Genomic DNA, 10193 nt, shown 5'->3' with positions numbered 1-10193 from the left:
GCGCGCGCGCGCGTGTTATATATATATATATATATATATATATATAAATATAAAACAAATGTTTTAATTGACAAAGATTTGTCTCTATACTGAGACCTCCTTTGTCTCATAAGCATACATTATGGATTCCTATGTATCTGCATATACTGATTTTGGGTGAACTATTCGTTTAAAAGCCAAAATGTCAGAACTAAATGTACAACAAGAAAAATAATGCATATAAAAACTTCAGTAATTGCCATCAACAGACACACTACACCCCAACAAATGTGCTTGGTGTACTGTTCTCTATTAACGAAGCCTTTAGGGGGAACAAGCTGCACACCTCTATATTTTACCATCTATTTCATAATATTTCTGACCCATGGAAAAACTGCAGTCTGCAGAGGATGATCTAGAGGGGTGATTTCAGAACACTCCATGGACAGCAAGAACTGAACAGAAGCTAAAAATGCTTAAAGGGATACTCCACCCCAAAATGAAAATGTTGTCATTAATCACTTACCCCCATGTCGTTCCAAACCCGTAAAAGCTTAGTTCGTCTTCGGAACACAATTTAAGATATTTTGGATGAAAACCGGGAGGCTTGTGACGGTCACATTGACTGCCAAGTAAATTACACTGTAAAGGTCCAGAAAAGTATGAAAAGCATCGTCAGAAATGTCCATCTGCCATCAGTGGTTCAATCTGAATTTTATGAAGCGACGAGAATACTTTTTGTACGTGAAGAAAACAAAAATCACGACTTTATTCAACAATTCGTCTCCTCTGTGTCTCTCCGCATTACCGTAGTGCCATTTTGGAGAATATCCGCTGAACACAAGCCTCCTGGTTTTCATCCAAAATATCTTAAATTGTGTTCCGAAGACGAACTAAGCTTTTACGGGTTTGGAACGACATGGGGGTAAGTGATTAATGACAACATTTTCATTTTGGGGTGGAGTATCCCTTTAAGTGACAATCCATCTTTATATATCTACACTTTATTCAATGTATCACATTCTCTTCAGGACCCTCATTAGTCAATTTCTCTGAGCCATCAGCACAGCTGGTCTTGCAGGTGACAGTAGCACATTGTTACATTACATCACAGCCTGCCTCTAAAAACACGTTGCCATGTTGGTCTTATGAAACAAAGCTAAGACTGTACATCATTATTAGTGAAAAAGCTCAGAATAAATGGCCATGATTCAATCACATTGATTTTAAACAGCAAACTTGTGCATTCACCTGCTCTAATAGCGGCCCAATGTCATCCCCAGTTTCAAACGACTGTCACTTCCCTTTGAAGTTGTGACCAAATATTTGCTGACATTGAGGGAGCGTGTGTCCTTTTCAGTGTGTTTGCTTGCTAGTTTCCACTGAACTGGCCTTCTTCAGAGAGCTGGTACACGTGTGCCTGGCCTGCTGCCCTTAGATAAAGAACAGAGAGTGTTAGCGACGGGGGAGGGAAATCAAAGGAAAAAAATTATAAGAAAAATAAATTGGCTGGAAAACTAGAGGATGTGAGGGTCAAAAGACGCAAGATTTAACTGCAAGATATAACTGTACAGAATTAGGAAATGTTGACATAACAGCTTGTCTTTTTGCATAATATGCATGTCACAAAACAAATACGCACAGGCTGCATGTGCCGGTTGAATCCGGGAGCCCCTTGAAGGATGTGTAACATGTAATACTACATTTAATGCTAAAAAGTTGCGAGAAAGTTGGCATTAAGAAACAGGACCTCTGAGACAGAACCACTCAGAAACGATAAAGTACAACATGTCCCATGATAGAAGTGAGAGACCACTTTACAAAGGAATTCAGTCTAATTTGAATCCTCCAGCCGAGGGTACGGATAACTGATACACAACCTCTTCACTGTAAAAGAGGAAACACATGACATTTAAACAAGAGGGTGGAAATATTTAGAGAACTGTTCTTTAAATTTGGGTAACGTCTACCCTGCTAGGCCGATTTTAATTTATTTAATCATTCATAATGCATGCTAGTTTGTTTACAATTCATAAAGCCCTTTAGCTGCCCTGCTGTCTGAGATTCATGGTTTCTGTTACACAGGCGGTCACATAGTCACGGTGGCAGTCAGAGAAAGAGGATTATGAGAGAATCCACTGACGAAACAGTCTAGCCAGATTGGGCATGCCCTGTGTTGACCCCCACCCCTCACAGTGTTATTAGAGAGCACTGGCTGCATCCCGCTTTCCCATCATCCCTGGCGCTCACATTAATCTAAACAGAGGCTTCTCAATCCCCAAAACCAGATCTGAAGCAATTCCATTAACCTGTGCTTTACCAGAGATCCACGAGAAAATCCTCAGCCCAAGAGGAGTAACGGCTAGTCCCACTTAAACCATCTCACTATATATCTACAGTCACCTAATCATTAAAACGTAAGGGCATTATAACCTTTACATTATCCATAGATTTTAAATGCATTCACAGATTAATACTCATTTTATTATTGCAACACACTGGGTTCACTCTGGGGTTACACGGTGCATACTGTGCTCAAACAAACCCTTCAAAACAGAGGAAAACAGAGAAAAACGGAGCATGGAGACCTGTTATGAATGTTAAAAATAATGACAATATATATGTATACATATATGCAAAAATACTTGGTTGACCCCTTTCTGAAGACTCCTGAAGACTTGAGCTTTTACCACCATTAGACCAATTTACCACCAATTCACATGGATGCAGTCTTTTGTGAACAGTATGTGGCACATGGAGGTGCACCTGACCTATTTAACATATCCAGTAACATCAGCGCTATGGTTTAAATGAGGTTGATGGCAGTGTGACTCATGGCTTCAGCAGGAGGTTGTTCTCTAGTTCATGCTGCCTAAACACAGTCCAAGTTCAAGCCAGTCCTCTGAAGGTCATGCTGTCCGGTGTAGGTCTCTTATCGCACAGGACGGCCTCTTCACCGTATTCCTCACTGGCAGGGTGACTGATACTATAACTGGATTCTAGAAAAAAAGTAAACGTGTGAGAGAGACCAGAAAGTACAATGTGACCTGTAAACAGGATTGACTAAAAAACATGGTCTGTATTCCCTAATACTGAATCATGTAATTTAGCAATGATGGATGACCAGCTGCACTTTATGCGATTACTGTCAGACAGCAGAAGAAAACATCAGACAGTGTTAAGGGAACTGCATAAATATAATCCAAATTATGGTAAAGGCTAGTGTAAATGAGTTTCTAATCTATAACTGTAACGTCATATAAATCTCTAGTACATGATAAAGAGGAAATGCCTGGCAATATGGTAAAAGAGACAGTGAGAAACATTCATGGTTGTGTGAAGCTGATTTTATTCATTTGTTTAGCACATGAAAGAAACTTGATTAAGAAGATTGAGCACAAGTATTACAATATGCTTCATTGAGATACTCTCTGCTTATTTAACAGCATCACAAAAAGGCCAATCACAACTAACAGATGTACAAACAACCGGAGAAAACCATTCAACATTAGTCTCAATCATGAATACTACAAATAAGACCATTTAATGAGATCAATCTGACCTTTGTGAACAAACAGCTCTGTATGTCAGGACAAACGTAACAAAGCATCTGAACTTGCAGAACAGTTTAAAGGGATAGTTCACCCAAAAATGAAAATTCTGTCATTAATTACTCACCCTCATGTCGTTCCAAACCCGTAAGACCTTCGTTCATCTTTGGAACACAAATTAAGATATTTTTGATGAAATCTGAGAGCTTTCTGACTCTGCAAAGACAGCAATGCAGCTACCACGTTCAATGCCCAGAAAGGTAGTAAGGACACTGTTAAAATAGTCCATGTGACATCAGTGGTTCAACCTTAATTTTATGGAGCTACAAGAATACTTTTTGTGCTGAAAGAAAACAACTTTATTCAACAATTTCTTTGCTTTCATGTCAGAATTTTTTTTTTGGGTGATCTATCCCTTTAAATGCCTGACTAAAGAAGAAAATCTTAGCCAGTCTGAACACCTTCCAAATTTCAATTACACAAATACGGTCCTCATCTGCAATACTGTCTGTACTATCGCATTTAAAGGAGACAGCGAGAAGTAGCAGAAAGAGAAGTGGAAAGAGAAACAACTAAAGAGGAGGGAATAAACATTCTCCCACAGTGAAGAGTGTGCTCCAGTTCATATTTACGGTTTTTCCTAGAACTCCACTCTGTCATTTGACAGAATGTACAGAAAGTCCAATCGACCGCAGCGTCTGGTTAGCAGAGTCTGTATTAAAAAAGACAGTCGAAATTTGCTCTTGCAGTAACTGATCCTGATCGTCTGTTTATTTTCATTTCAGCCTTGAGACATTACTCCACATTTGTGTGCTAATCACAGCGCTGACCTGAAATGCTCCAGGACCACAGAATATTTTGTAGTACATTACTGCACAGCTGTAGCGCAGGCGCTGTTGCTCAAGTTTCACAGTAAGCAAGAGATTTCCCTACAGAACACTTCAAATTCTCAGCTTCAGCATGCTTTGGGCTCGTGCTCTCAGTCAAATTACGTCAGAGAGCGGGATTCTCATGGATTCAGCAGCTTAAAAAAACATAGCTTATGTAGTTATGGATCACTACATCTCAGACACCACAGTAATTTATCTTTATTATTGAATTAAGGCCTTCAACCTCAGCCAAATCAACTAAGATTTTGAGCTGGAAAATATATCAGGCTGCATGAAAATCCCTTAAAATGTTCATGGTCTGCAATAGATCGTCTTACATCATTAAAATTCACAAATTCACCACCACACACGCCGTTGTTACCGCTTCCATCACTGGATTTTTAGTTGTTCCCATAACAACAATCCACAATGGGGGGAAAACAGTGACAGGAACGAGCTAGTGAGGGAGGTGCGATCCAAAAAAATCTTGCTTTCTACTCCTTTTCTCTCCCACCATGTGCTTCTCTTTCTTTTACTCTTTTTTTTCTGCCTTTCACTTTTTCCAAAGTCTGTATGTGCTGACATGCACTTCATTATGTTAACTATTTTGTGGCTTATGTCCTTTTTTTCACATTCTTTCAGACAAGCGAGGTCATTGCAACTGTCAAGGAAAGTACTAGGCCTTCTCAGGATTCCAACTAAATGGGGAATTTCGTTTATCACTGATTACATAACCCACAAACAGAGACGCTGTTTCTCCTATGCAGCAGAAACTAGGGCCCATTTTATTTTTCCCCAAATTTCATGTTTTCTGTATTAATTGTTCAGGATTACATTTTAATTATTTAATTCAATTTAAATAAATTCAATAAAATTTTAATTTGAAAAATCAAAAAACATGTCTAATAAACCAAATTAATTATTTAAATTTGTTCTACAGTAGGGCCCTATGAAATTGTTGTTTTCTTCAAAAATTCTGTTTTATTTTTTTTTCTGGATTTATGATTTAATACAAATTTATTATCAAAAACGGCGTTAATCTTGCAGCTCTGGAGATGACGTGCATGTGGAATTCTGTAGCATTCTACATTCAATTCCATTTTAATGACCGGATTCTTCAATTTCGTCTACATTTTCCACATCACAGAAATCATAGGGCCCTAAGAAACCACAGCATTCAGAGAGCCATGTCCGTCACGAGTGTAATTTCCCACAGCAAGCAAACAACAACAGAGGTCTGACCACATCCAAACCCCGGCACCCAAACACATCCTCCTATCATAATATTGACTTCCTCTCTCAGTTGTTTCCAATGGACACTGTGAGAGAGGTGGTGGTTTCCACTAAAGGAGGACTGCATGTTTAGTCTTCTTAAGCAAGCATGTGTCAACTATGGAGAAAGAGAACAGGTAGGCTCCATGTGAGAAAACCTCAAACACGGCACATAACAGTCACAGTTGTTGTGAACGTGGACACATTTAGCAAATTAAAGGTGCAGTAGGAGATCTTGGAAAATGCTAACTTTAGCCTGATAGCACTGAAAGCGAACGTCCCCCCCACCCTGCAATCGCAGTCCAAAGCCACGCCCCCTGAACGCATTTACGCTCACAGACCAGAATACCAGAGACAACATTACTACAATAGGCTACATCAGCGGTTCCCAATTCCAGCCCATGTTCCGAAGTGAAGTAAACTTCAACGGATTTCCCCTGCTCAGGGAGGAGGGAGCAATGAACACTGTGTAGGGATCATATTGATCAGAACACAGTTCATGCACGTAGCTCACTTCTAAAATACCCCACAGATAATTTATTATATCATTTTGAAAATGACTATTTTCAGTGGAAGCAGAAACACGCTGTTTTTCTTGCCCGTCTCTTTAAATGCAAAGGAAAACTTTAAAAGTACTACAATACCAGGAAGGAAGATCGGGTTGTTGATGTTTGTCTGCCATTCTCGCTCTGTCTGCACAGCGTGCGTGAACGCGCTGATGACGCATCCTGTCTGCACGAACCGGGTGCGCAGAGGTATGCTAATACGGACCGAGCATTTTGATTGGATGAACATTTCCTGGTCCTACGCCTTCCACAGAATATAAATACATTTAGACCATTTAACTTAAAGGAGACATATTATGCCCCTTTTTACAATATGTAATATAAGTATCTGGTGTCCACAGAATGTGTCTGAAGTTTCAGCTCAAAATACCCCACAGATAATTTATTATATCATTTTGAAAATGACTATTTTCAGTGGAAGCAGAAACACGCTGTTTTTCTTGCCCGTCTCTTTAAATGCAAAGGAGCTGCTGCTCCCCGCCCCCTTTTCCAGAATAGAGCTGCGCCATTACAGCTTGGACCTGCTAAAAACAGTTTTGGTTCTGATTATCATGTTTATCATGCTGAAATCATGCATTTTAAACCATATGAGTTTAAATTTCTGATATACGGTTTTCTGAGTGCACACATCCAAAGCACATGGACAGAAAGCGGCTGTCACAGCATGCGAGTACTAAACTAAGTTCTCATTCACACACAAGTTTACGTTAAAAACACACGAGTTACAAAAACAGTCGGTTATGACTGTGAAGGCAAACAGCTGGGAAATAAATCGCATGTTTATATTAGATCTGTGTGGCAGCAGCAATATACAGTAAATAAATCAATAAATCCACTGCTCTGTTGTCTCCTCTGAGGCTGGGACTCTAAATAGTGTTCTGTGCTCATCTGTGCAGCCAAAGCCAGAACAGTTAGCATGTTTTGCTCAAACTTTCGCCATGGCATTAGAGCTGCTACACCGTTGTCGCTTGCGAAATCAAAATGACGGCGCCGTGGGTGGAAACTTACAGGTTAAGGGGCGGTAATATTATAATGAGATCCCTTTGCCACGTCACCAAGGGAGTGAAATCAGACGCGCTTGTTTTTTCAGACGCTTGCAGAAAAAGGCTTCCCAAAACAAAGTTACTGGGTTAATCTTTTTCACGTTTCCTTGGTTGGAAGATGCACCGGGGACCTGATTATAGCACTTAATACCTGGAAAAGTCAGATTTTCATGATACGTCACCTTTAATGATTGCTATCGGGATGTGAAGAGACTTTCAATCAGCATAACAAAAAATGTTTCTGAAGACAATCACCTATTGCACCTTTAATGGGAAAGTTTCCTCAAAAATGAAAACAAAGCAGTCATTCACTCACCCTCATGTTGTTCTAACCTCTGTAGTTCCTTTATTCTGTGAAAAATGAAAGTTTATGTTTGGCCATGTCAGAGCTGCTTTTTTTCCATACAAGGGTACGGTGATTTATACATCCAAATTATGAAAAGGAAAAACGCACCTTAAGTGTAGTCTCTACTACTTGTGCCAGATATTCTATGTACATATTCTATGTATATATTAATATATTAGGTGTTCAGAAGCCATATGTCAGTCTTGTGTTGGAAACAAACAAATATTTAAGAAGAATTTTTCACTATAATGCACAACAACTAAATGCATGGTTGCAAGACAAAAAAAACCCTCTAATTTAATAATTTAATTAAACCCTTTAAGTCGAAAACAATTGTTTAGTTCAGTTGACATTAAAATGTTGATCATTACATTAACTTACATTAAAGTGTTAATTGAATTTCTTTAAAAATTAAGTTGTAGTGACTCAATTAAGTCACTTTTTTTTTTTCTTTGGAAACTTCTAGTTCCCTATACTTCACTGCACCGTTTAGGCGGCGTAACCCATGTATGTGTCGCCGCATTCTCAGGTTATGAAGAATAAAGAAGGGAAAAGTTAATCTTACGAAATGAAGCAGCATAATCTTCTCAGGTAAAAGTTATTAGAACCGTGTCTAGGGACAAGCTGGCCATCACACTGCTCTCACCTTATCAGTCCGTTTGTATCCTATTATTTGATTCGCTCTTGTCACTTATGGCAGAAAAGCTAATCACGATAATCTTGACTTCGGACAAGATTATTTTATTCGCTTATGTCAGAAACATAGAATCTCTTTAAAAACTGGCTGTTGTTTTCACTTCATTGCATTGTTATAATTCGTAAAAGTTGTACCCGCCAACTGGCGACTGACACTGTTACATATACTCGCCAACGCCGATTTTTACTCTCATTTGGCGCTTGGCGAGTGTTAATTTTAGGCCCTGAGCTCAGGTATTTAAATTCACAGATGGTATAAGTTTAGTGCATTTTTATACACTCTAAAAATAATGTGTTAGCTCAACATAAATTAATAAATAATGCAGCAGTTTGCATCATAATTTTTTTGAGTTATGATGACAACTTCTAACGAAACTGTTTAACCCACAAACTAGTTAGTGTTAGAGTTAGAAGAACTTAAAAATAGTGTTTATGTTAGAAATGAATTAAGTTAATTACTCAGAAAAATGAAGTTCCTCCAACTAATGGATTTGTGTGCCTGGAACCAATTTATATGATTTTTTTCAGTTCAAATCAACAGCTATCATAGCACAGGCTAGATGTAACCTATTTAGCAGGTGTATTAGGGCTGCACAATTAATCGAATTTCTAATCGCGATTACAATTATGGATGCCACAATTATGTAATCGTTCAAAGTCCACTTATGTTATTCTGTGCTTAAGATGCTTTTTTTTTTCTTTCTACATGTTATCTTAAGGGTTTTTCCATTGTTTTAGTTTTAGTATAACATTATAATACCATTCATATTTCTACTTTTTTGTATAATTTAAAGAAGAAACCAATCCGATGTATAGTTGATATTTGAGGCTTAATACTATAGAAAAGCACTAAAAAAATTCAGTTGGTGTTTTCAGCTTCTTTATTTTCATATAAAAATACGGCATGAAGTTGCATCAAACAATGGTATAAACATCATTCAATGTAAATTTTGATAATCGTAATTAATAATCGCAATTACAATTTCAAGGGAATAATCGACAATTATGATTTTTGTCATAATCGTGCAGCCCTAAGGTGTATTTAATGAACAAGTAAGATGTTACTTGTCACTGGCATTAGAGCAGTTATTGCTAATAGAGTCAATAGTGTTTACTTTTATGTGGTTTACTCTTTAGCACAATGGTAACCACAAAAACGTCAACACAACAGAAGCTCTTTTAAATGTCAAACATAACAGCATTAAACACTAACAGGTCTTTCCCTTCACTAAACAAAAGACACAAAAAAATAATACTTAATTTTAACATTTACTCTTCTTATCCAGTCCTATGCAAAGCATGCTGGGAACGAAAGGCTGCGCGTTCGGCTGTACGCATACGCTGACCCGCTTCAGACAGCTCACCAGTAGCGCTTCAACGCATGAAAACACACACAATTATGTCAAAATGCGCGGTTTTGGGCGAGTTACCTTGTAAACGTAGTCTTAAATGAGTTATAAAGTCTTAAATGACCGTAAAGAATTGGGAGAAAATCGGATGCGTCACATCCGCGTCATACGCATCAGGTTTTAAAGAGACAGTGCTGATTTTAAAGTGAAACCTGCTGAAGTCTGTCATTGATGTAAATCAAAGAACAAAAGAAAAAGAGAAATCCTTGGACTGTTCTAGTCGCTGATTAACTTTTATAGCTTGAATAAAGATTAATATGTATAGTTTATGCATATATAATATAGTTTATGTGAAGATTGTTTTAAAATCACTTAAATTAAAAGTTGTTTATATTTCAGAGCCTATTAAAATGTTCAAAAATAATGGCTTTCAATTATACTGTAATGTTGAATGGCTATAATTAATAGGTAAAATTCAGGGAAAATGCACCAGCAGGACAAAAACATTGTAAATATGTTTAG

The 10193-nt window shown here is 37.9% G+C and overlaps 1 long non-coding RNA gene across 2 annotated transcripts in view; it reads right to left on the bottom strand.

The window, feature by feature from the left end:
• Positions 1-10193, bottom strand: part of LOC107713992 (uncharacterized) — a 57489-nt gene that overhangs the window by 3064 nt on the left and 44232 nt on the right. Inside the window, exons 3-4 of one of the 2 annotated variants that reach the window (XR_001636943.1) lie at positions 1730-2978; positions 1231-1412 (exon numbers count right to left, since the gene is read on the bottom strand). This is a non-coding gene — a long non-coding RNA (uncharacterized LOC107713992). The remainder of the gene's footprint in view (positions 1-1230; positions 1413-1729; positions 2979-10193) is intronic. The other variant, XR_001636944.1, reaches the window with a different exon arrangement.

This window comes from Sinocyclocheilus rhinocerous, unplaced genomic scaffold (genome assembly GCF_001515625.1).
Source record: "Sinocyclocheilus rhinocerous isolate Xijiao unplaced genomic scaffold, SAMN03320098_v1.1 scaffold2043, whole genome shotgun sequence".
Taxonomy (NCBI): Eukaryota; Metazoa; Chordata; class Actinopteri; order Cypriniformes; family Cyprinidae; genus Sinocyclocheilus; species Sinocyclocheilus rhinocerous.
Note: the sequence above shows the minus strand (reverse complement) of the source record. Positions and strands in the feature narration are given on the sequence as shown.